The 26,820-nt window shown below is 38.8% G+C and overlaps 1 protein-coding gene across 1 annotated transcript in view; it reads right to left on the minus strand.

Moving 5' to 3' along the window:
• INPP4B (inositol polyphosphate-4-phosphatase type II B) overlaps positions 1 to 26,820 on the minus strand; it is a 763,890-nt gene that overhangs the window by 728,623 nt on the left and 8,447 nt on the right. Inside the window, exons 2-4 of the mRNA XM_007111238.4 lie at positions 15,944 to 16,078; positions 13,721 to 14,246; positions 12,059 to 12,162 (exon numbers count right to left, since the gene is read on the minus strand). The gene's annotated coding sequence lies outside the window, so the exon portion shown is untranslated. The remainder of the gene's footprint in view (positions 1 to 12,058; positions 12,163 to 13,720; positions 14,247 to 15,943; positions 16,079 to 26,820) is intronic.

Here is a 26,820-nt window from a genome sequence, read left to right on the forward strand (position 1 = left end):
GCGCGTCCGGAGCCTGTGCTCCGCAACGGGAGAGGCCACAACAGTGAGAGGCCCTCGTAACGCAAAAAAAAAAAAAAAAAAAACTAACTAGAGTGTGAATTAACTGACAAACATATATTAAAATAAATTGCAAAATATAAGTCTATTTTTCTTAGATGGTATAAAATGCTAAGATAAAAATAAAAACAAAGATAGAAAATAGATATTACTATCTGGTCAAGTTACCTACTAATACCATGGCCAAATAATCTGTCCTCTTCTCCAAAATTATTTTATAGAGTTATTGTATAAAGAGGGAAAGAAATGTCATGGACTATTAAAACTCAATTTGGCCTGCCTAAAACTACACATAAGACTAAGGAACCAAATGAAAGAGTTCCCATTGGCCAAAGCTGGAACAATTTGAGCAAATAAATTCATAACGTACTACTGGATTATAATCCAAAGCATAAAATAAATATCCACGAGTCCACACTAATATAAATAAATGATTGAATAAGTCAATATATAGAGGTGAAGAGATAGTTCTCCTGTACAGAAGGAGATAACATAAGTAGATAGATACTCCACCCTCAAGGAGATGAGCATAACTGCTGCCCCCCAGGACTCCTTAAGTGTGAGCTATACGTAGTAACTCCCTTCCAAAGAATACAATATGGAAAGGGGGAGAAGGAGTAACTTTACAGAGGAGAAATCTGACAAACACCACCTCACCAAATGATCACGGTTAACTCAACAGTGCTGAGACATGTGAATTGTATGATACGAGGAGAATGGCGTTTTACTTCTATGGTCTTTCTCCCAAGAACCCATAAGCCCAGTGAAATCATGAGAAAGTATCAAATTCCATTAGAGGGGCAACTTACAATATACCCAACCAAAACTCCTCAAAATTGTTAAGGTCAGCAAAAACAAGTGAAGTCTGAGAAAACTGTCACAGCCAAGTGGAGCCTCAGGAGACATTACAACTAAAATGTAATGTGATATGCTGGATGGGATCTTGGAACAGAAAGAGAACATTAGATAAAAACTAAGGAAATCTGCATAAAGAATGGACTTTGGTTAATAGTAATGAATCAATGCTGGTTCATTAACTTGAGCAAATGTACCATAATAATGTAAGATGTTATTAATAGGAAAAACAGTATGGGGTCCCTGGGAATTCAGTATTATCTCGTAATTTTTCCGTAAATCCAAAACTGTTCTAAAATAGAAAGTTTATTTTAATGAAAGCCATATAAATATAAATTTATTGTGCCACTCATGTTTCAGTTTAACAAAGCAATTATTTTTCATGCTACTCATTCTATTAAACATAAGCTGTGATGAGAAAAACAAACCTGGCATCCCAATCGAACTACGTCTTTCTACGGGGATTTAGTTGTTGTTAGATTTTTAACATTATGAAGACAAATTAGGTAAGCTTGACAAAACATTAGCTTAATTCTACAAATATTTTTATATGCATTAGCTTTATTCTCTGTGTATGTTTACTTATTACAAATCATGTGTATTGTCTGGAGACATAATTCAAAAATTAAGATATCATGCTTTAAAGGATAGGTAAAATCCAACTACAGAAAATCCCATTTTTTTCCCATAGGTAGTTATTCATTTTGTCTCCACTTTTCTAAATTGCCAGCTTTCTACTCAAAGAAGATACTTTTTCCCCTAACAGTAGATCTTGTCCACATACCGTGTAAAGAAAGTAAAGTTGCACTTTCTGTTGTGAAGTCATGATGCTAAATTTGGGTCACCATAATTATTTCTGTGGCAACAGACTGATGTGAGAAAAGTGATCAGAACCACTCCGGTGCAAAACAGAAATGTGTCTTCTGCTTCTCTCCTGGGTAGGCCCTCTTGGGGAAATACCTCCACCTTTGTACCCATGATAGAGTCTTTAGGCATAGGTATCTTATTGGAGGAATGTTTTACCACTCTCCATTCATAGGGTTGTAACTTCCGAGGACGTAATTCTCAGAACAGATTAAAGCAGGTTAAACTCCAAGTAGCCAAGTTCCATTTCATACGAAATTATTTTATGAAGAACATTACAATGGCACTCTTTAAATATTTAATTGAGTATGTGTTCATACTTTCCATACCCTTAAGTTAAATATGCTGTTATAGGAAAAGTTAAGAATTAGTGTAAGAAAGGAAAAGGATCCACTTAGTCACTTCCTTCGAGCTTAAACTATTTTCCATCTTAAAAAATAGTAAAAATAGTAATATTCTGTAGTGCCTAACTTCTTTAAAAAATCATATATAGGGGCTTCCCTGGTGGCACAGTGGTTGAGAGTCCGCCTGCCGATGCAGGGGACACGGGTTCGTGCCCCGGTCCGGGAAGATCCCACATGCCGCAAAGCGGCTGGGCCCGTGAGCCATGGCCGCTGAGCCTGCGCGTCCGGAGCCTGTGCGCCGCAACGGGAGAGGCCACAACAGTGAGAGGCCCGCGTAGTGCAGAAAAAAAAAAAAAAAAAAATCATATATAAAAAAATATATATACATATGTAATCTGTATATACATATATGCGTGTGTGTGTATTACACATAGAGAAATGTTCTTGGGTACCATTTGAATCTCTGGTTATTTTTTCTTTATGGTACATTTGAATGTTCAAAGCAAATCTGTTATTTTATTTAACAACCATTTACTTAGCATCTACTGACTTTCAAGTGCCACTGTAGACATACCTAAAAAATTTAAGGTATAGATTAGGCCTGTCTTTCAAAAAGGTTTATAATCTAGTGGGATGGGGGTTACTGGTTGAATAATGTCCCCCCAAAGTTCATGTCTACCTGAATCTCACAATGTGATCTTATTTGGAAATAGGGTCTTTGCAGATTTAATAGATTAAATTAAGATGAAGTCATACTAGCTCAAGGTGGGCCCTAATCCATGACTGCTGTCCTTATAAGAAGAGAAAACACACACAGGGAGAATGCCATGAGAATGACAATAGGGGCAGCGATTACAGTGATGCATCTACAAACCAAGGACACCAAGGATTGCCAGCAACTACCAGAAGCAATGAGGGCAAGGAAGGACTCTCCTATACAGCCTTCAGAGAGAGCATCGCCCTGCCAACACCCTGATTTCAGACTTCTGGCCTCCAGAACTGTGAGAGAATAAATTTCTATTGTTCAAAGCATCAAATTTGTGGTACTTTGTTACCGTATGACTAGAAAACGAATACGGTGGGCCAGATAGATATATACACAAATAAGAATTTCTATAAGAATGGATTCAGTTTAGTTTTTTAATAAACTTTATTGAAGTATAGTTGATTTACAATGTTGTGTTAATTTCTGCTATACAGCAAAGTGATTCAGTTATACATATATGTACATTCTTTTTCATATTCTTTTCCATTACGGTTTGTCACAGGATATTGAATATATTCCCTGTGCTATGCAGTAGGACCTTGTTGTTTACCCATCCTATATATGCTAGTTTTCATGGACTCAGTTTAAATAGCACCCTTTGAAATGCTCATACACACCAGGCCTCCCATATCAAAATGGTTGTCCTCGATGTAAAATTATAAAGCACAAACAATGAAGGTGGGGATCTGGGAGGCAATGGAATTTCAGTATTTTTTCGGTTGTTTATGGGCCTCTTCCTATACTTTGCATTGCACTCGCGCATTCAACAAGGTGGTTGATCATTCTGATTATAGGATAAAAGATTTTTCGTGAGCTTTCCAGCCAGGGCTAAAAAAACGCATAAAACTAAAGACGTGTGAAATGAAATTACCAGTCACAGACCTGATAGGTTTCCCAAACACAAGCAAGCTGCCTGCAATAAGCCTCTTCATTCCCATTACTTTCCCCTTGATTATCCGGTCCTTTCAAAGTCAAACTGCATACGAAGTACTTTCATCTTTGACTATGCAGCTGCTTCTGATGTTCCCTGGCCCTTATACACCTTTCCTGCAACCAATTCATCCCCATTCCAAGGGGCGTATCCAGGGAGGCGACAGCCCGACTACAATAATTCTTGGGCCACAACAAGCCCTCGGTAGAGCAATGACTAACTGATTAAATGCTTAGCATGCCAACGAACAGAAACCATGGAGCCAGGGATTAAGACACCCCGCAGCACATCACCCAGGAAGACAGCTTTCAAGTAGAGCTAAATCTGTTTTAAATAACTTAACATTAACATTTCCTGGGTCTCTTCCATCATCATATTTGTGCCATATTTATACTCCGGATGTATTTGAACTTAAAAAAAAATTAAAACATCTAAACCCGCTTTAAGACTGCTATATGCTGATATAAAAAGGAAACCAAAATAACAGCAAAAGACACCAGGAAATTAGAACTTCTGAGATAAACTTATCCTGGTGGTTTTTTGGTTTCATTAGAATTAGAAAAAATAAACAACAAGCTTTCCAGAAAGAGAGAGGAAAAGGGAGAGAGAAAGAGAGAAAAAAGCGAGAGAGAGCACTTAAATAATGAGAAAGCAACATGATAGAAAAATAATAAAGTAGTCAAAAATTGTAAGAAATGAAACTTCAATAATGTTAAAGAATGAAAAGCAGCTCCTCCTGGCATTACATGTGAAAGTGGAGAGAAGTCCCTAGAACTGCATGCGGCCCTGGAGTCTGCTCTAATCCCCTTTCCTTGCCAGCATTTCACTTCCCCTCTGACATCACACAAGTTTCAAAGGCCATCATTCTCTCACTGAGCAACGCCTGCTTTGCCAGAAACAACATGAGGCCAGCTTTTGATTCCATTATTGGCATTTCTGCCAAAGTAAAATTTCCATGGCTTTTTCTACAAAACAAGGAAAGCAACTTAAATACACATATGTGTGTATGTATTACCAATGATATCTATGTTTCAGTAGAATTACCACTGCTGTAGGAACCAAAATTTAAGTCAATTGTATGCCTCAAAGTCTTGACTGTAAAAATGGCATGACGATATTAAAATAAAAATCAAGATGACATTAGAAATAGAAGAGACTTTGGGTGGGAATTCCCTGGCGGTCCAGTGGTTAGGACTTGGTGCTTTCACTGCTGAGGGCCTGGGTTCAATCCCTGGTCAGGTAACTAAGATCCCACAAGACACAAGCCGTGCTACGTGGCCAAAGAAAAAGGCCCTGAGGCTGGGTGAGCTCCTGGGCGCTGCCCCAGCCCCATCCTACCCTGGCAGCACAGTCACTCTCCCAGGAAGGGGTATCTCCATACTTGCGTGTGCTGTGCCCAGTGCTTGGAACTCTCTCCTCCCTATACCCTTGTAGCTCTGTTGGTTGCCCCTCAATTGTTCCTATACTGGAGAACTCCTTCCCCCTCACTAGTCTATACAAAATCTCAACCAGCCAACTTTCCTTAACTCTTCATCCGATTTTATTTTTATCCACACTGTATCTCTCCCTCTGATATGTTTGCTTTTGAGTTTTTGGTCCACTAGCATGTGAATACCATGAGAACAGGGACTTTGCCACATACTCAGCACCTAGAAGAGCACCTGGCTCTCACAGGCTCTCGATGAATCTTTCCTTTTTTAAAATTTATTTATTTTTGGCTGCATTGGGTCTTTGTTGGTGCATGTGGGCTTTCTCTAGTTGCGGCGAGCAGGGGCTACCCTTCGTTAAGGTGCACGGGCATCTCATTGTGGTGGCTTCTCTTGTTGTGGAGCACAAGGTCTAGGCGCGCGGGCTTCAGTAGCTGTGGCACTCGGGCTCAGAAGCTGTGGCTCACGGGCTCTAGAGCGCAGGCTCAGTAGTTGTGGTGCACGGGCTTAGTTGCTCTGCAGCATGTAGGATCTTCCTAGACCAGGGCTCGAACCCATGTCCCCTGCATTGGCAGGCGGATTCTTAACCACTGTGCCACCAGGGAAGTTCCTCTCGATGAATCTTTCTCGAGGAAGGAGTGCCTCTCAGCTCTGCGCTGTGTGCTGGGACTACCTTTGCAGTATTTACTCTAGAAGGAAGAGGGACTCAGACACTTGTGCTCCCTGCCTTCCTAGACTCAAATGCTTTGGAGTAGAAGAAAGATCAGGAATTGAGAAGGGAGTATATATTGATGAAAGTAAACAGATTTAGCAGTTTGAATAAACAACTTCACTTTCAAACACCAAGAGGCCTAAGGAGCTGCATCCAGGGCTCACCTCATCTTATCACACGGCCTGGGGAAAATGTGCTGAGATGTTTGATTCATTTCTTGCAAATCAACTTGTAAAGGTTTACACCCCACTGAGGCAGAACATAGAGTCTGGTTAGCATTTGAGTCCCTCACCAAGCAACGGGGAAAGAAACTAAGCCTACATAGGGGGATGTCTTAAAATGGCAATAGAAAATTCTAGGTGAGTCTCAGGGAATTATCAGACAGAATGCTAAATAAAGACTTCGCACTACATCCAAATCTACAGCTATCTATCAATGCAGGTGAGACACCAGTATAACTTTTAGGCTGCAAATTCTAGCTGCTTTCCTTCTCCCTCCAGCAAGATATATGGAAAAGGTATTTCTGTAGACCATCGCAAGTTGGTAAAACTAAAATTCAAATGTATATGTGGTAAAGGCTATGCTGATGCCCTATATGCATATCTGTCCCTTTACTGGGCAAGTGTAGACAAGAGCCATCTCATCAGGGAAGCTGCCACATGCCTTTCCCCCAACACTCTACAGGTACACACACACACACACACACACACACACACACACACACACACACACACGCATACATACACACACGCATACATACACACACACACAGCCCACAGCCAATGACCGGCTGGCATCCTTGGATGACCATTCAAGGTGTGGTGTGGTTTATGCCTGCACCATCTCTCCTTTCACCCTCACTGTGAGTCTACACCTAGCCAAAGGTAGAATTTACCCGACATGGAGCCAAGACTGAAATTTACCTGAAACCACCTCTTTGCTCAATTCTTCTCCCTTCCCTCACCTGCATCACCTCCTCCCTTAGAGACTCTTCCGGAAAAGCATCTGCTAAATAAATCATGGCACCTGAATCCATGTCTCAGGCTCTGCATCTGAAAACCCAACATAACAGTATATGGCCAGGTCAGCTACTGACTTCAAATCCAAAATTCTAATTTATTAGAATTTATTTATTTAAAATTTATTCTAAATTAGAATAAATTGGAGTAAATAAATTGGAGTAAATCCTACCTCATTTTAAGGTCACTTGAATTTATCAGATTCTGAGTAAGTTCAGAGTACTATGATGATATTGTATGCAGAGGAGGAACTTTCCCTATTGCAACTGACCAGTTCACTGCCCATTTATGCTGTAACAGTATTGGGTAGGAAGCTAAGCATGCCCAATTGCAGGGAATGCCTTCAGTGTACTATATCACGGTTTCCTTTTGTTCCTTTTCTGCACGTACAGTTGGTTGGTTGGTTTTTCTTTGCACATTTGTTTTACTTTTTTTTTTTTTGCATTTAAAAAAATTTTTAATTTAAGTATAGTTGATTTACAATGCTGTGTTCGTTTCTGGTGTATAGCAAAGTGATACAGTTATACATATATATACCTATACTTTTTCATATTATTTTCCATTATGGTTTTTTACAGGTGCATTTTTTTTTAAACTTCCTCTTTCTTAATTTTTTTAATTTTAATTTTTTAATGAATTTTTATTGGAGTATAGTTGATCTACAATGTTGTGTTAGTTTCTGCTGTAAGCAAAGTGAACCAGTTATACATATACATATTTCCACTCTTTTTTAGATTCTTTTCCCATATAGGTCATTACAGAGTATTGAGTAGAGTTCCCTATGCTATACAGTAGGTCCTTATTAGTTATCTTATATATAGCAGTGTGCATTTGTTTCTAATCTTTTAATGTAGAAAAGTTGACTCTGAAATAACTTAGCCAACTCTGAGTCCCCTGATTCTAATTTAAATTTTTTTTGTTTGTTTTATGAAGTATTTGATGGATTTTAAGAGGACTCTATCTCATGGTTTCTATTATAACTTTATATTGGTTATAGTCAGTTAAGAATTTAATCTGTCTCCTGCATTTTATGAGCAAACCGTGTGACTTATCTTCACAATATGCAAGCTTGCTTCTTTCTGGTCAGTTATTTCTCATAGGAATTATGATGCCTCTTGAGAACTTGGTCAACTGTATCTTTAGCTCACATTTTTAGTAATAACATCATTAAAGAGCTTCAATGAAGACATAGCATTTATTACATTCTCTTGAGCCTAAATTCTCTTGAGTGCATTTATTTATTTGATTTATACACTACTTGCTCATGGAACAGTTAGATTTATATTTCAGTCAGTCTTCTATTTTCACACATTATGTTAGAAAAACACCCTGCCTTAATTAAAATGACACCACAAGGTGGCTATACCTTTTTTTTGGCAGAGAATGTTCTTTCTTTGTTGCTTAAAATAATCCAAGAAGTTACCAATCTGCCTAATAATAATACACATTTCTTACATTACACCATTGGTTTATCTGATTAATATTAATATACGGTTATTTTCATATTTTCTTTTTCAAATTGCCATCAACTAGGTAGTCTTAATGTATTTTTTATTTTTATAGTTTATTCTGTGAGTTGCCAGTTATAACTATATATACAAATAGTCTCCTATGTAGTCAACAGTCTTAAGAACAGGTAGAATGATGTATTTTTACTTTTCTCAGTTTCTTAAATATAAGAGGGAGATAATAATAAAAAGGACCTCATAGAATTGTGGGGAGGACACAGCCTGGCAGGTAGTAAGCACTCACTAAATGCTAGCTCGGCTAATTATGGGACAGGGGTGTCACTGGTTCAGCTGTCCTATGTGTAGGTCTGGACCCACAGCATAAATGGGTCGCTGCCCCATGCATCAAAGTGCATCTGAAAAAGTGAAGGCATCTGGAAGGCTCATCACCTAAAGATTGACTAAAGGAACTGCCACTATTCTGTGGAAGATTAGATTTTGCCCTGAGTGTCCCTAAGGGGCAGGATGAGAACCAAGATGTAGACCCTATGGGAAGCTAGCCTTTGTTTCCAGCCTTTCCAGGAGAGGTTTCTGCTTGCTTCGGAAGGCAGCGAGTTCCCTGTTACTAGAGACTTCAAGTAAAAGCAGGACAACTACCTGAGGTATTATAAAAGTGATTTTTTTTCACCTCAAATGGTGAAAAAATTTGACCAGAGGAATTTGGATTCCTTACAACTGAAACAATAAAAAACAATAAAAACTAAAGCTCGCTGCATATTTATTATGTGGCACTGTGTGAGGTACTTCAAGTGCATTGTTATTTAATCTTCACAACCACCTCAGGGGGTGAGTACTAAGATAATCACTCCCATTTCGTAGACATAGACGGGGAAATAGTGACTCAGACTCTACCTTAGGGGATTTGGCAGCCCTTATCCCTGAGGTTATATTGCCTTCCGTGACATGATAAACCTGACTCAGGTCCCCTCAATTATACCAGTGTAGTTGGACATCCCATCTTTTTTTTTTTTTTTTTTTTTAACATAGTGTCCTAACCTGGTCCTACGGTTTAGAATTCCTTCCGCATCAGTCAAAATATGCAAGGTTGTGCTCTATGAACAAACAACCTCTAAATCTTCCCATCTTCTTATAAAGGTTTCTTTCTCATTCACTATACATGCTCATCATGGGTCAGCATGGGGACCTGCCTGCCTCACATTTCCTAATACTGGATCTGGGTTGACGGAGCAGCCCCCATCTCAAAATATGCTGGTGGCCATAGCAAAGGGAGAAAGAGCTCTGAAGGGGGCAGAGCTGGCAGTTAATTGCTCAGGTAAAGAAGTGACACAAGGGCCATTTTTACTCATAGGTCACTGGTAAGACTAATCACTTGGCCACCCAAACACAAGGGATCCGGAAGTGTAATCCTGTGCTAGCTTAGCAGGGAGCCAGGGGTATTTAGTGAAGGAAACTAATGATTACCATATCTTCACTACGAAGTTTTCAAGTATTCTCTCATTCAAAAGCTGATGACTTATGGCCACCAAAGGGAAAGGGGGAGTAGGGGGATAAACCGGGAGTATGGGATTAACAGATGCACACTACCATATATAAAACAGATGAACAACAAAGTTTTGCTGTACAGCATAGGGGACTATATTCAATATCTTGCAATAAACTATAATGGAAAAGAATTTTTAAAAAGAATATAGATATATACACATATATATGTACAAGTGAATCACACTGCTCTACCCCTGAAACTAACACAATATTGTAAATCAACTATACTTCAGTAAAAAATTAAAATTAAAAAAGTTTTTAAATTTTTTTAAAAGCTGACGATAACTCACAGCTTCTCAAAATATTTTTCCCAAGTAATTAATGAGAGAGGAAACTTTCTTTGGTAGCACAATATCATGATGGTATCGCCCCTTCATTTCTCTTTCACAGTATTCATACCTCTTCCGAAAGTGTAGTGTTTCTTCTAACATGAATAAAAAAACAATTGAGACGTAAAGTACCACGAGAACATGATAGTATCCACCCACTGCTGAAACAATCCACTGGAGTAGAGCTAATGACACAATTTTAATACATAGGCTTCTGAAACGCATTGACTGAATTTCTATCAACTTGATCATTTTAAATGAATATCATTTTTAATTAAAGCGCTTTATTGCTGCTTGCAGCTCATCTAAATCACTAAACATTTCCTCTTCCAAATGACCTCTGCCTTCAATACTAATTCACAAACGTCTATTCTGCCTTGGGGACACAATAGACTTTGGGTTGTTTCATTTGGACTGACAGTGCTTTAGGATAAAAGCTGTCCCCTTCTCTGAAAGTCTCCAATGAGAAAGCAAAAGCTGCACCAGGCAGGAGCAGTCAGTCCTCTGGGCTCTTACCCTAACCCACGTTTTCCTTCCTCTAAACCCTCTTGGCTTTAAAACACCCTAGAACAGGCTAAAGCAGCTGGTTGTTAAGTGTTGTCTTGAACCTACTCAATTAAATAAGTGGTTACTTTGAAATTCAGAATTAACCCTAACTCCAAATCCAAGAGCTATAGTTTTCCTGGTGTGAATCACACCCTCCAAAGACACAATCCAAAAGCTTTTTCTACACAATATCAGAAGAGTAAATTTCTTTGGTTATGAACTGTCATGGCAATCTCACACTCATTCATTTTCCCCAGTCCTTTATTCAGATATAGAGTTTCAATGCCTGCCTCTCAAAAAGATAGTGTGATCACCTCAACATTATTCAACTAAATACTGCCAACGAACAATTGTCACTCGTCGTCTGGTTCTTCAAGAATGAAGACACTAGCCACTGCAGCCGCTGACCTTCAACACACCCTGAAAGGAGTTCAGGGCAGAGATCAGGAATGAGGCACTCTGTGTTCTGGGAAAAACAGGCCTTCAGATAGCTATTTTCAGGAGAAGAGTTTATGAGCCCAATTCCTTGCATAGTCTCATATCTAGAAAAGCACTAAAATCATTAACAGAGACATCTGCTCCTCATGGCTAGCAGCCGCCTTCTTGTGACCAGCAGTAACCTTCTGCCAAAATATGTGCTTGATTACACACGTATCCCTTCACCAAAATCGCATATATACTGACCTGCCCCCCACCTCCTCCAAGCAGTTCCTCAGAGCTATCTGAGAGGCTGTCTCCTGGGCTATAGTCCTCATTTTGCCCCAAATAAAACTGAATGCACAACTCTCACTTTGTGCATTTTTTTCAGTTGACAATTTGTTTTAAGTAGGATCCTTTCTTTGTTTATAGAAAAAAGTTCAGAACTAAAAAAAAAAAAGAAATTATACCTTAATTTTAATGACATAAGTTAGAGAGACTTCAAAATGGATAGCTTTGTGTTTCAGGTTTGGAGACAGATTTCTTGACAAAGTGTTGGCAACTTTCTTAACTCATCTCCATCTCATCTCAGAGAATTTAAAGCTAGAAAACATACCAGAGGGGGAAAAACAATGGCAATTGTGTGTAATAGCACCGCAACCTTGGATTTGTGCGCTAGTCTCTTTGGTGAGCTAAAGTTCATGTCAGACTTTCCTAGGAACCATGTTCCTTTTGACATATTTTAAAGGGCAAGTTATTTGCATTTTGTGAATGTGATACCTTATTTTCTTTCTTCTGACTTCTAGAAGCCTTAGCACTTTTCCAAGAGGGGATACGGTTACCAGAATTACTTTAATGTGAGCACTGATAATCCAACTTCTCATCTGGAAATAGAGATGTCAAAAAAAGTTCCCATTTACTCGTTTTAGACTCTAGATCATAAAATTTGATTATTTCACTAAACGCATTACGTAAGATTTTACTGTAACTGTATCTAGTTGACTTTAGCCTACCAGCAAATTGTTTTCTTTACTCAACTTTCAATGTATAAAGAGAAAATGCCTATTATGTGCAAAGCACGATGCTATATATTATTGAGAATCTAACAATGGAATCCCTGACCTCAAGAAGTTTATAATCTAGTCGATGGGCATGTAAACAAATAAGCATAATACAAAGAAGTATGTGAAAAGTATGATAGCAGAACCACAAGTGCTTTGGGGTACAGCGCCTAGAGGTCACTTTCAGCTAGAAAACCAGGGGGCAGCTTTGTGGAAGAGTGACAAATGACCTGGGTTGGACCTTAACATATGAGTAGAATTTTGAGAGACAGAATTGGGATGGAAGAGCACTCTGAAAGGAGGAAGGAGGAACAAGCAGGGGGTATGTTTGGGAAAGATCAAGTTGTCTTGTTTGCCTGTAGTGTAGGGCACAGCAAAGAAGAAACAGGAAATAAAATGCACACCCTAGATTCTCAGAGCTATATAATGCTCACGCTGGAAGAGAGCGCAGTGACCCTTTGTTCAAGCTCTTGTTTTTACAGATGTGGAAAATAACAGCCTCTTTTCACATGTTTCTTTGCTTATGTACCCTGTTCTAGACACTAAAATTCCTTTTTAATTTGATTATGTGGCCTATTTTCCATTAACAGGCTCAAATATCATTTCCATCCAAGTAGCTGGAATGAAAGTTAACAAATTCATCTGTGAAATCTACATATGTATGAGAAACAATTACCACACTTCTTTTTTCTCTTTCCAGGTCTCCCAGCCAAAATTTCAGGATGGTAAAATTCTTTCCCTAAATTTAGTTGATTAAGTTCCTAAATGTATTTGGCTGCAGGGGAATGAGGCTCATAGGCCCTTGAATTTCACAAAATGAATTCTTCATCTTGAATGTTCTTATACAGCAGGACAATGCCACAAGAGAATGAATAGCACGACTTCCGGCATTTTACCCGAGAAGCTGATGTCCTCCGGGTTTGCTCCTGCCTACTGTTCCCAAGGCCCTCTCTCCTAGTCCAGCCTGAGCCCCATCCCCCTTTCCATTCTCCTAATGCTAAATTGTTTCCTGAAGCTGAAACACAAACAAAACAAACGGAAAACCTTTCCCACCCTCACCTCTTAAAATTGCATAGTATCTGTTCTCCTGAACAGGCCCTAACTCTGTGATATTTTGCTTGCAGTGTCCTCGTCTTTAATACTGTTCTTTTCAAATGTTGTTTCTCTGGGGAAACTCTCAGCCAGCTAAGCCTGTGCTTCTATCCAGTTTGCCAAGAGCTCTCTCCACTACAGTCTTCACGAACTCAACTCTCTAGCTTCTGACATACAGGAAAAATGAATAACCCAGCAAGCTCTCCAAAACAGCCAAGATAAAGTACAATGACCAATTTCATCTTTAAAAACTCCTGGAAGCTTGTCACTCTTGTTGAAATAGCTTTACCTTTGCAGCTCCTGAAATTTGCAGCAGCATCTCTTTGTCCACAGACTATCGGTAACTTCCTGTACGATCTGTGACTCCCAAAGTCAGCAGCCCCGCCATTGTTTGCAAGGCTGGCTGTAGAACACAAATCAGGTCCTGTGTGACTGCTTCTAATAGTCACTTGTTTTCAAGGTCAGTCACCACTTGTTTGGAAAAACCAGTTCTTTAGGTCAAGGGTCAGTCTTTGGTTCGCCTCTACCCAGCAGGAGCTTGTTCTCCAGACTCTTTCTCTGTGGGAAGGATCTTATAGACACAACCCAGTCCCGTGCTGTTAGCATAAAAGCCGTGCAACACTGATAAAGACAGATTTCACCCTAGCCTGCTACCTCTCCGCACTTAAAGTGCTTTTCCATATATTCAGGTGTTGTCTGCTCTGAATATTAGCAGAAGTTAAGGCCATTTTATCTGCTCCACATGAAGAGAAGTCTTCAAGCCCAATCATCAAATGTAATAAAGTCACAGGCAAACCAGAAGGTCCTCACAGTAACTGGAAAAAAGGCCAATAATAATTTGTTACTATTCATTAGATGTAATAACATCCCCCTCGGCAGATGGAAAAAGCCCATTACTGACTAAAGCTGTTTAGAATTCTACATGTCCACGTATATTAGGGACAAACATATATTTCAGGGAGGGGTAAAAATACTCAACATTGCCTGCAGCATGAAGGTAGAGACAAATCCAAAGGCAAGATATATTTCCTCAAGAGAAGTGCAAACTTCAAGAAACTGAAGTAAAATGAAGGTATTTATCCATTATAGTACCATTACTTTTCCAACCCCTCCCACCAACAGTACAACAAACTAATCGTCCTCTAGTGAGACCACATTAATGGTTCTTCCATTCACTCATTCATTCAACAAATATGAACCTGGACACTTACTACTGTACTACATATCATGCTAAACACTAGGGAGATATTGGTGAAAAATATCTACACAATCCCTGCCCACATAGAGATTACAATAGCTTGTGAATTAAAGTACTAATTGATTCATAAATGTAAGATGATATGGGAAGAGAGAATAAGACAGAACTCTGAAGTACCTCAAGTTTAAAGGAAAGGCAAGGAAATGACATTGGGAAGGATGACAAGGCAAGACAAGAAGTAAAAAAAAAAAAAAAACCCAGGAGAAGTGAAAACCTCCTTTCACACCAAAGTCCTAGATGTCAGATAAACTGCAATGATATTTACAATACTGAGTCCACAAGAAATTAAAGGAAAGCCCTCAATGGCAAATTAAAACAAACAATAAACCAAGAAGGAATAGGACAAATGTTAACACCAGGAAAGCAGACCTTGGAAAATCCAAGGTCCCGGTATAGGAAACAGGTGTTAAGGCCTTGGACCTGCATCCTAGGTGGAGGATGACCCTAAGCCCCACACAGAACTGCAATTCTCAAAAGTGAAGTACTGTTTGTAAATCATGGGCTGGAAAACTTCCACACATCAACAAAGGGAAGAGATGAGCAAATCTGCCTCCATCACAGCTCTGAGCAGGAAAAAAAAAAAAAAAAAAAAAAAAAAAGGGATATTCTTCTCGGAAAAACTGTATTTATAATTATTCTTTCACAAGAGTCTGAGGTTTAAATGACATGCTCATACAGAGTAGGTTTTGGAGGTCCATGGTATCTTGCAGAAATAAACGCAACTCCTCTTTGGAGAAAAGATCCTCTACTCAGGTTCCGTAAGAATCACAAAGATTTTTAGCCAAAATGTGCTCACTTTAAAAATGAACATAAACTAAAGAAAAAAGAGTCAGCAAGAGTCAGCAGAAATACCAAAAACTATAGAACCTCAAGATACCAGACCTAACAGATCTAATAGAAACAACTATGCATGAGATGCCTAAAGAAATAAAGATGGGATTGAAATTTGAGAAAGCAACAAAAATGATCGAAAATGACTAGACAGATTTGAAGAGAAAACTAAATACAATGGGCTAAATATCTCATGTTGAACCCTCCAGATCCACACTCTCCACCCTTTTCCACCAAGCTCTCTGCCCCCTATATTTATCCGACCTGTATTTATCATCATGTTAATCATATCATGGCCCTTGGCTTCTTCTTGGGTTTAGTTAATGAAGAGCACAGGCAGGAGATCAGAGGGAGGAGGGGGAATGAGAACAAGTGTTCTTGGCCTTGGCTCTTTCCCTGGGAGGCCCCCAAAAGTGGCTGTACCTCTTGACAGAGGGTTACCGCTCCTGTACTACACAACCCTCTCTTCTTCCAGTTTCCAGTAACCTCTCCCTCTCCAACAGCCCTGTTGCTGTTATTCCTGAGCTTCTACATTCTTCCTTGTGGTTCCCCCTTATCCTAATCAGAAAAGAAAGCTAGATCATTACAAAGAAATGGCAATTAGACTGACAGCAAAATTCTCAATCGTAACAATAGAAGCCAGAAAACTGTGGAACAATATCTTCAAAGTACTGAGAGGAAAACTGTCAGCTTGGAATTACATAGTGCTATTACTTAATAGCAAGCCCAAAATAACGGCAATTTAAGATAAACAGCAACCAAGGGCGTTTACTAGCAATGGACTCTTATTGCAATAAATATACTCAGAAAACAGCAAAGCTGCAGAAAATGTCAGAATAAGAGTTTAGTAAAGTGGCTGATTATAAGATCAATACATTAAAATCAATAATATTTCTATACACCATTAACAAATAGTTAGAAAATGTAATTTCAAAAGAGATACCACTTTAAATAACTACAATAAAAATGAGGTACCTAAAAATAAAACTAACACAGGATGTAGAGGACATTTATGGAGCAAATGTTTAAACTGTATTAAAAGGCTCTTAAGAAGAGAGAGATACATTGTGTTCATGGATACAAAGATTATAATCAATATTATGAGGTCAAATCTACCCAAGTTGACCTAAGGATTTAATGCAGTTCCAATCAAAGAGACGGATATAGTTGGGAGAGAGGGGTACAGCATGCTGATTATCTTTTTCTTATAATACACAGACTTTTTAAAGAGTACTATTTATTTTATTTTTATTTTTGGCTGCATCGGGTCTTTGTTGCTGTGCGCAGGCTTTCTCTAGTTGCGGCACACAGGCTTTCTCTAGTTGTGGCGAGCGGGGGCTACTCTTCGTTGCTGCATGGGCTTCTTCTTGTGGTGGCTTCTCTTTGTTGTGGAGCACGGGTTCCAGGTGCGCGGGCTCAGTAGTTGTGGCGCACGGGCTTCGTTGCTCCGCGGCATGTGGGATCTTCCCAGACCAGGGCTCGAACCCGTGTCCCTCGCACTGGCAGGTGGATTCTTAAACACTGCACCACCAGGGAAGTCTCAGACATTTTATACATACATATAATCAAAGATATTTTATATTCAAGAATAAAATTAAAGGAGAATTCAGTATCAAGAAAAGCAGAAGGAACCTTTTAAAGGAATAGATCTGATATTGCCAAGTGGTCAAGGACAGAGAACCACTTGTGAAATTAACAGAGTCTCAAGGGACTTTGGCCAAAGCAGTTTCACTGGAGCTATGGGGATGAAGTCCAGACTACAATGAAATTGGAAAGTATAGGAAACGTTAAATATCTCCTCCAAGACACTTGGCTCTCTCCTGGAAGAGAAATGAGCGTAGCTGGAGTGGGTATGCAGTAGAGAGGGGTGGAACATGAAAATCTTGCGTGTGTTCACTGCTCATTGGAAGGTAGCAGAGAAGTGAAGATACAGGAGACAAGAAACGATGGCCATGTAGAGAGCCCTGAGATTTCAGAAGGAAACAGGATTGACTGCAGAGGTGCAGGGTTTAGTTTATCCAGGCAGGAAGAAGGAAAGGATAGTGATAAGATGCATGAGTGCAGTAGGTGGGTGGTGGGTTATTAAAGGTCATGCTTTTGTTGGCTTTGACTTTTCCTGGAAATTAGTGGTAAAAGAGCCTAAAAACACACCCTCCCCTAACACCATTTTCCAGTGCCTAACTTTGATGCTGGGAAATCAAGTAGGTAATAAATTCAAGTGGATGAGCAGGAAAATCTCAATACCTTCACCTAGACATTTATTCCACCAGAGTGAGGTCACAAATGGCTTGGTGGTGCCATGTAGCAGAGTCCTCAAGTCTAGACCAAGGATATGACTTGGCATTAGTGGCTCTATTTGACTCTATGGGAGTTTTTAGGCAGCCAAGCTATATGGGGGAAATAAAGCAATAAAATTGTGTAGCTCGGAGTGCCAGGGCGCAAAGGAATTGTGGGTTGTCTGCTTTTGCATATTAAAACATTAATCACCCCACGGGGGAGGAGCTCCAGTAATTTCTCTGCAAATGTCTTCTAAAAGGATTCACAAGGGTGAAGAAAGACTTCTCGATCCCCATTAATTTAAAGAACCATGGTTCACACAGATCCCCTCATGCTTTCAGTGAATTATGATCAAGCTGAAAACACCAACTCCTCTAGTGTTTTTCAAAAAGCATATTTTTCTTCTTCCCAAGATTAAACCTCTATGTTGGGTGATCTGCAAATGAGCCGCCCCATAGAGACCAGCAAACAAATCTGCAATGGTCATGCAACGCTAGCTCGCCATACCACCTTCCATTAAGACATAGAAGATTCTTCATAGACTGAGATTTACAGCATGCTTATCTTAACGAAGAGCTGTCACCCAAGGTGTGCTCATTTTCTTCCAATATATTGTTCTTACAGTGTCGATAAGTACCCGTGGCACAAATAAACCTTAGCAGCATTGGCACCATACGGTGTAAACAAATCCTTCCTAAAAATAAAATATACTTTGTGCTCAAGATATATCTTCTAAGACAGCAGGAGGGAAAAACAATCCAGCCTGTACAGTGGTTTTTATACCTTGAGCTGCCAACTTCTATAGATGGCTTTTACCAGTGGATTTTACAGAGGTTAACATTTATTTCTACGCATAGGGAATGTGCTCAGTAGAAAATTCAGTGACAAGTAAAATTCTTAAGTATGCCCAATGCATGTAAAATGACTGTGTAAATGAAGCAGATTGGATTCCACAGCTCTCATGAAAAACGCAGCAGATGTTTCCTTCCACCTATGATGTTTCTTAGGCCACAAAAATTTTGGCTAGAATGTTCAAAGTGTTATGATTAAACGTTTCCAATCGCTGGGCAATTTTATGCTCATAAGCATCATAGCATCTCTAGATATTATGTATATATAGATATGCTCAACAGATGGATCCAACTAGAACTAAATAACCATGTTTCCCAACTAGAAGAAACAAATGGCCAAGGGAAGGATCCTACAGAGAGCTACATTGTTTTTAGCCAGCCTCCCTCCTCTGGGACTGGAACAATCACATTCACCTTTCCTGACCCAACAAAGAGAGAGCACACTTTGCCCCTGGCGCCATGGCTGCAAGCTACCCTCAAGGGCACATTTTCCTTTCCCATCAACTGAAGCTCAAGTGAAGAACACCGACATGGAACTGGCAAGAACATCAGGCTTCCTCTTAACTTCTGCAGCTGATATTCGAAGAGTCAGATTGCAAGAGTATGGTCCAGAGTGGTGGGTGCTTAAGGAATTTGCTCAGAATCCTGGATCTACCATTTCCTAAATACGAGACTGCAGCACGTTACATTTCCTCTCTGTCCTCACGGTTCTCACCTGTAAAATGGGGGTAACGTCAGCGCCTAGCTCAGATAATTGTGGGGAGCAAAAGACTTAATGCAAGTAAAACATTCACGGTGTTCAATAAATGCCAGCTATTGTTATTTTTATCAGGATAGAGGAAATATGTGAGTTCCCATGAGGATTTATTTTTTTCTGATTTACTTAGACCTTTCCTTGCTGGTTCTCATGGATAAGACAAGGGTGATAAAGAACTCTACAAATTACTCAGCCTCAAAAAGACAGAGAACAGTTGACCCCACAGTTCTACAAATAGTTTGTAATTGTTTCCCAGAGTCCACCTGCCAAAGCGTGATAAACATTTCACTGGGTGCATTTCAGCAGGCTCTGATGCAGCAAAAATCCCCAAGAAGAACAGACCGTATTCAAAGCATCACACTTGGCAAGTGCCTGACACATGGCAGGTCCTGCACAAGTGTTCATTACCTTCCAATGTCCTCCACTCTGTCCCTCACTCACTCTCACAAAACCACATGCATGAAGGAGCACACATATGCATGCACGCGTGCGCGCACACACACACACACACACACACACACAGACTTTTCAAAGACCAGAATCTTCCCTGGTGTAGCAAGAGCTTTACTAATAGATTAAAGTTCTTCTAGACCTTCATCAAGAAGACATTATTTTTAGATCAGTCAGTTTATTAATTGATATTTCATTTCCTGTCCTTTTCATACACTTACACCTTTAAAAACACAATAGGGCTTCCTTGGTGGCGCAGTGGTTGAGAGTCCGCCTGCCGATGCAGGGGACACGGGTTCGTGCCCCGGTCCGGGAGGATCCCACGTGCCGCGGAGCGGCTGGGCCCGTGAGCCACGGCCGCTGAGCCTGCGCGTCCGGAGCCTGTGCTCCGCAACGGGAGAGGCCCCAACAGTGACAGGCCAGCGTACCGCAAAAAAAAAAAAAAAAAAAACCACAATAATTTTTCTCAGGTAGAGTACGCCTCACTGTGCTTATTATTCATTCATCCACAAAATGTTTTTGAGGCCTACCATGTACCATGCATTCCACTGGGCATCGGGTCCAAAAGATAAAACTGAAGATGCTCCTGATCCTTAAGAAATCTGCAATCTAATAAATGCTGGAGAGGGTGTGGAGAAAAGGGAACCCTCTTACACTGTTAGTGGTAATGTAAATTGATACAGCCCCTGTGGAGAACAGTATGGAGGTTCCTTAAGAAACTAAAAATAGAAGTACCATATGATCCTGCAATCCCACTCCTGGGCATATATCCAGAGAAAACCATAATTCAAAAGGACACATGTACCCCAATGTTCAGTGCAGCACTATTTACAATAGCCAGGACATGGAAGCAACCTAAATGCCCATCGACAGAGGAATGGATAAAGATGTGGTACATATATACACTGTAATATTACTCAGCCATAAAAAGGAACAAAACTGTGTCATTTGCAGAGATGTGGGTGGCCTGTCATACAGAGTGAAGCAAGTCAGAAAGAGAAAAACAAATGTCGTATGATATCACTTGTATGTGGAATCTAGAAAAATGATACAGATGAACTTACTTGCAAAGCAGAAAGAGAGACACAAAGGTAGAGAACAAGCATATGGATACCAAGGGAGGAAGGAGGGGTGGGATGAATTGGGAGATGGGGATTGACGTATATACACCACTATATATAAAATAGATAACTAATGAGAACCTACTGTATAGCACAGGGAACTCTACTCAATGCTCTGTGGTGACCTAAATGGGAAGAAAATCTAAAAAAGAGGGGATATACGTATACATGTATACATATAGCTGATTCACTTTGCTGTATAGCAGAAACTAACACAACACAGTAAAGCAACTATACTCCAATAAAAATTAATTTTAAAAATAAATTTTAAAATCATATATATAAATCCAAAAAAAAAGAAATTTGCAACCTAGAGGAAGGAACTATATAAACCAAACAAAGGCACAAAATAAAAATACCAAATAAACCAAAATCAAATAAAGACACCAAATTTTAAAAAGGAAAGAAAACAAATAAAGCAAGTAAAAAATATATTTCATGATGGAGCAGAGGTAATTGCTCAAATATTATCTATCAGCACAAAGTTTGCGTATTTGTGTTCAGCAAAGGAACCTCCTTGTTTTCATTGATTGACCTTATGAATAAGCATATTTTTAAAATGTGAACTTACAAAATGCATCTATGCTGATAAAATATTGTTTGTATGTCTACTTTCTACACTGAGATTTTAGATTTCAATTAAAATTCTACTGTCGAAAGTTTAGAAAATACAGTATCAGATAACTCTAATATCTCAATTCCTCCTTCATTCATATAAAATAAAAACTATTAATCACAGTAATAAAATAGCGTGAAGACTTACCGCTCATTGAAGACTTACTATGGCCTGACACTGTGTGCTTTACATCCCTTATTGTATTTAATCCTCATAACATCTTTGCAAGGTTGGTGTTCATGAACCAGTTTACAGATTAGGAGGCTATGGCTTAAAATTCATCAGAGTGGACACTGAATCTATATAGTTTTCTTGGTTACATGTCAAGCTGTAACTGAGTCCCAAATAATCATTCTGAGTATAGGATATAACAGAATAATGATCATATTAGTGGTTGTCAATATATTTAATACCATGCTTTTATAGTATATTTTATAAATTGTAATTTATAGTTTTGTATACAGTCCCACTTAATTCTCACTTCACATCTGAGATAGTTATTATCTGTACTTAACAGATGAGAAAACAGGCTCAGGTAGATTACAATGACTTTCCCAAAATCACTACAGTCTAGATTTGGAGGAACAAAGTCTTATAGTAGGCCTTTTTAATAAATGCAACAGTCTTTTCAATGCAACACAAATGTGTCTAAAGCTAGAATGTATGGAGACAGAATCAAAAACATGCCTGTGAAAGAAAGCCGCCAGTCCTGTTTGGATGGGCTCAGAATTCTTGTCTATTGGGCCCTCCCCACAATAGCTCAACCAGACTGTCTGGTGGGAACCTTATAACATCAAATCATTGCTCAAAAAATTGCTACATTTTTATCCAAAATCATGGGATTTGGGTAGTGATTTTTAAATGTCCCCATATGTGTTTCTACCTAGAGTACCTCAGATCTCGTACTGGTTAGTATTCATATTATCAAATTTCATTTTTAAGGCATGGTACTTTTAGTCAAGCTCCAAAATATATCTTTTTTTTTTTTTTTTTTTTTTTGCGGTACGCGGGCCTCTCACTGCTGTGGCCTCTCCCGTTGCGGAGCACAGGCTCCGGACGTGCAGGCTCAGTGGCCTAGCCGCTCCGCGGCATGTGGGATCTTCCCGGACTGGGGCACGAACCCGTGTCCCCTGAATCGGCAGGCGGACTCTCAACCACTGCACCACCAGGGAAGCCCCAAAATATATCTTTTGCATTAGTATTGAACTGCTGTAAAAACTCAGTATCTTTATACGTTGTTTTACTGTAAACCATCTCAAATCATTTTTGGAAGTGTGCCGGGAATAAATTATGAATAAATAAGTACATAAATAAAAAATATCCAGTTTCTGCCAGAAAAGAACAACCTGAGCCCAGACTTTGTATCATCCTGGGGTGATTACTATTCGTAGAATGTTCAAGTAGCACTTTCACATACCAAAAACTATCCCTCCTTTCTACTGAGCACAATAGATTATTTGAAAACTTCTACCTGTTAATCTCTCTATACTTTTCAAACATGTTTGTGATGATAAGGTGACCAACCAGCCCATTTACCCAGGTCTCTCCAGGTTTCAGCACTGAAACCCACCAGCCCTGAGCATATCAAAACATTGGTCACCCTCACAGAGAACAGGTTGCCAAGGGGGAGGGGGTTAGGGGAGAGATGGAGTGGGAGATTAGGGTTAGCAGATGTAAGCTATCATATATAGAATGGATAAACAACAAGGTCCTACAGTATAGCACAGGGAACTATATCCAAAACTCTATGATAAACCATAATGGAAAAGAATATTTTAAAAAGTATATATATATATATGTATATCTGAGTCACTTACTGTACAGCAGAAACTAACACAACATTGTAAATCAACTATACTTCAATCAAATAAATAAATAAATAAAACCTTGGTCATCCTAAAATGGTGCAGGGAAGTAGTTAAACTAGAGGTGTCTTCTTGAACTAAGACAGTATTTTCCAGTGATTTTTTAAATCATTTTAAAAATTACAATTAGTGTTTATGTGCTGGATGCAGAAAACACTATGGAGATACAGGTCTGTATGGGTTAGAATCCCAAGATGTGTCATGATTTACGACCCCATTGCAATGTCTTTGCCCTGCCCTGTCTACAATGGTCGACTTTTTCTCTCTCACACACTCTTTCTCAGTATCACATTACCTGAGAAATTTTGACAGGGAAATTTAAACCAGTGGGAGAAAAACTCTCCTGAGGCTTTGAGAGGATTTTCATCACTGCTAGTGCATTGTTGCTTCAAGCGTTCAACTGAAAAGAAATACAGAAACCTAAGCATGGAAATTAGAAAGTCTTAACAGAAGCAAATTATAAGCTTTTCACTTGCTTTCACTTGTTGTTGAGCTCAGTGATCTAGTCTATGAAATGGAAAGTGGATGTTAGTAGAATCTGACTTAGTGACCTGTCCATGGGGAAGTCCTCACAGTTTTAAACAGAGAGATGAACGTGGTTCTTACCACAATCTGACGTTTGTAACTTGAATGTAACTTACGTGCAAAGTTCCACTACGCAGAAGAACTGCCATTGAAAATAATATAACTGAATTGGGGGTACGGATGAGCAGGCCTGAAGACACCTCCACACACACAATATTTCTCCCACTTGTCTATCTGCAGCTTCCTGAGACACGGCACCAGCAGATGCGGGGTCCATTAGCCTGAGATAAACAAGTCTCAGCTTCAAGAAAACCTGGAGGACTCATGTTCATAAAAGCAAGGCTTTCTCTTCTGCATGATTCCAATAAGCAAATTGTTTTATACACCAGGGTCAATGGAAGAGAGCTGGAGTATATAGCTATGTAGCATTTTTAAAAGACATACACAAAGTGTACAAAAATCTTTCTGGATATTCATTTTTTTTTTTAAATCTCTCTAACTGGAGCACAGACCCAAATAAATGAGCTATAGCTTCAGGCTAGTTACCCAACCCTGTCGCTCCATTGTAATGGGTCAAAACTGATGATCTTAGAGGTACTTTCACCAGATTTGACAGCTGGAAACCAAATATCAAACTGAGCAATGTTTGCTGGATTATATTTTTTTGATTTACAGGTATTACAAATTTTTGGACAATTTTATGATACTTCCTTGGTGACCTGTTGAAGAAGTAGAACTCACATTGTGCTATTTTAAATATTTATACTGAATGTATCTTCTTAGGCTAATTTAAGTAAAATAATTTAAAATAAACATATGTTTAGAACAAGGCCATGGCCCAATAATGGGAAAGAGAAGCTTTCAAGCCTCGTGTGCCCCTCCCTTTCCTGGACAATGAGATGCCATTAAGCCAAACACATGAACAGGAATGGGCAAAGCTAAGGTGGGCCCATGGTGCATGGGGCATGCTGCCTAATTCCCTGGTCAGTTTGAAGAATGAATCCTGAAAGAGGAAAACACTTAGACAGAATGATTGATGTCTAATACAGGCTCTTACATATAGCATGAAAAACCCTCCAAATCAAAACTGTACTGAGAGGCACACCAGGTTGCTTACAAGAAGACTAAATCCCATTAAGTTGCCAATTCTCCTCAATTCCATTTACACACTCAAATTTCAATTAAAATCTAAAAATATGTGGGGGTAACTTTTCCAAGTTATTCTAGAAAGAGTCCAGAAGAAATATCAGTGAGAATGTCTTAAAAGCTACAGAAAAATAAACAAGAAGAGAGTATCAATACTACCAGGTATTAAGCAAATAACAACATCTAAACCTGTGTAATATTAATAAAAAAAATACTGACAGAACACTAGAATGAAGTAAGTATACCAGAACCAGAAACCCACTATGTGGGAGTGTGTGTGTCTGTGTGTCTGTGTGTCTGTGTGTCTACCTCTAGAATTAGATAACATGATGTGATAGAATCACAAATAAGTGGGAAATGGATGCATTATTCAAAAACTGCTGCAGAAAAATGTTATCAGGAGGGAAATCAATTTAATTCTTATCTCACACCATACACCAAAACAATGTTGGGTGGAAAAGTGATTTAAAAAAATCATTAAAGAATTAGATGTAAATTGTTTTAGAGGAAGAATAATTTAGGTAAATGTTCATCTGTTTTATAAATGAGAAAGTATTATCTAAGCAAAAAAAAAAAAAAATGGGAGAAATATGACATTCAACTTAACAACCCACACATTTTCAACTTTCATATGCTAAAAGAAAGAAAAGCAATACAGATAACATAAATGACAAAAAGACAGTATCATAAAGGACACTAAAATTGATGAAAAGAAAACCAAGGCCCCAATATGCAAAAAAGCTAAAAATATAAATTAATATTTAAAATAAAGTACAAATGAAAATAAGCATTTCAAAAATGTTCAGCCTCAAATGTCAAGGACCTAGTCAACAGCACAGGAAACATTATTCAATATCTTGTAATAACCTATAATGGAAAAGAATCTGAAAAAAGAATATATATATATGTATAACTGAAGCACTTTGCCATAACCTGAAACTAACACACTGTAAATCGACTATAATTCAATTAAAATAAATATATATTAAAAAATCAAATTTAAAAATTTAGAGCTTTGAAACAACAACAAAATGTTCAGCCTCACTTAATAAAACAATAGTAGAAGAATGCAGTACTTTAAAGCCTAGACTTTATAGTAAAATCAGTCTTGGTCCAAGACCCAATTCAACCACTTACCAACTGTGTGACTTCGGGGTAGCCACTTAACCTCTCAAAATATAACTTTCCTAACCTTTAAAATGGGATGGTAACATTGTCCTCCTCCTACAGTTGTTGCAAAGATTAAATGAAATAATATAGATAAAGGTCTTGTTTGATGAATGGGCTGCACGAGGTGCACAATAAGTTTTCTTGTTGTGGTTGATGTTGTTAAAATCATCTTCCTCATTCCAATTAACAAACTTAATAAAAAATAATCATATCCCTCAGTGCTGGCGAGGATGGAGATTTGACTTATGTACTTCCAGGGAGAATGAAAATGGGTGCAGTCTTTCTAAAAAGCAGTTTGGCAATATGTATAAGGAATTTTTTAAAGGTTTATACTTTTTATCCAGAATACTATTTCTAGGAATCATTCCTAAGAAAACAGTAAAAATGATAGACAAGGGATATTAGAAAATGAGGTCATACAGAAAAGATTCATCACAGTGTGTTAACAGGAAAAAAAAAATGCCAAAGAAAAGGCCAAAAAAATGCCAACAAGTCAAGTTGCAAGGGTGGCTAAACCAAATG

This window comes from Physeter macrocephalus, chromosome 7 (assembly GCF_002837175.3).
Source record: "Physeter macrocephalus isolate SW-GA chromosome 7, ASM283717v5, whole genome shotgun sequence".
Taxonomy (NCBI): Eukaryota; Metazoa; Chordata; class Mammalia; order Artiodactyla; family Physeteridae; genus Physeter; species Physeter macrocephalus.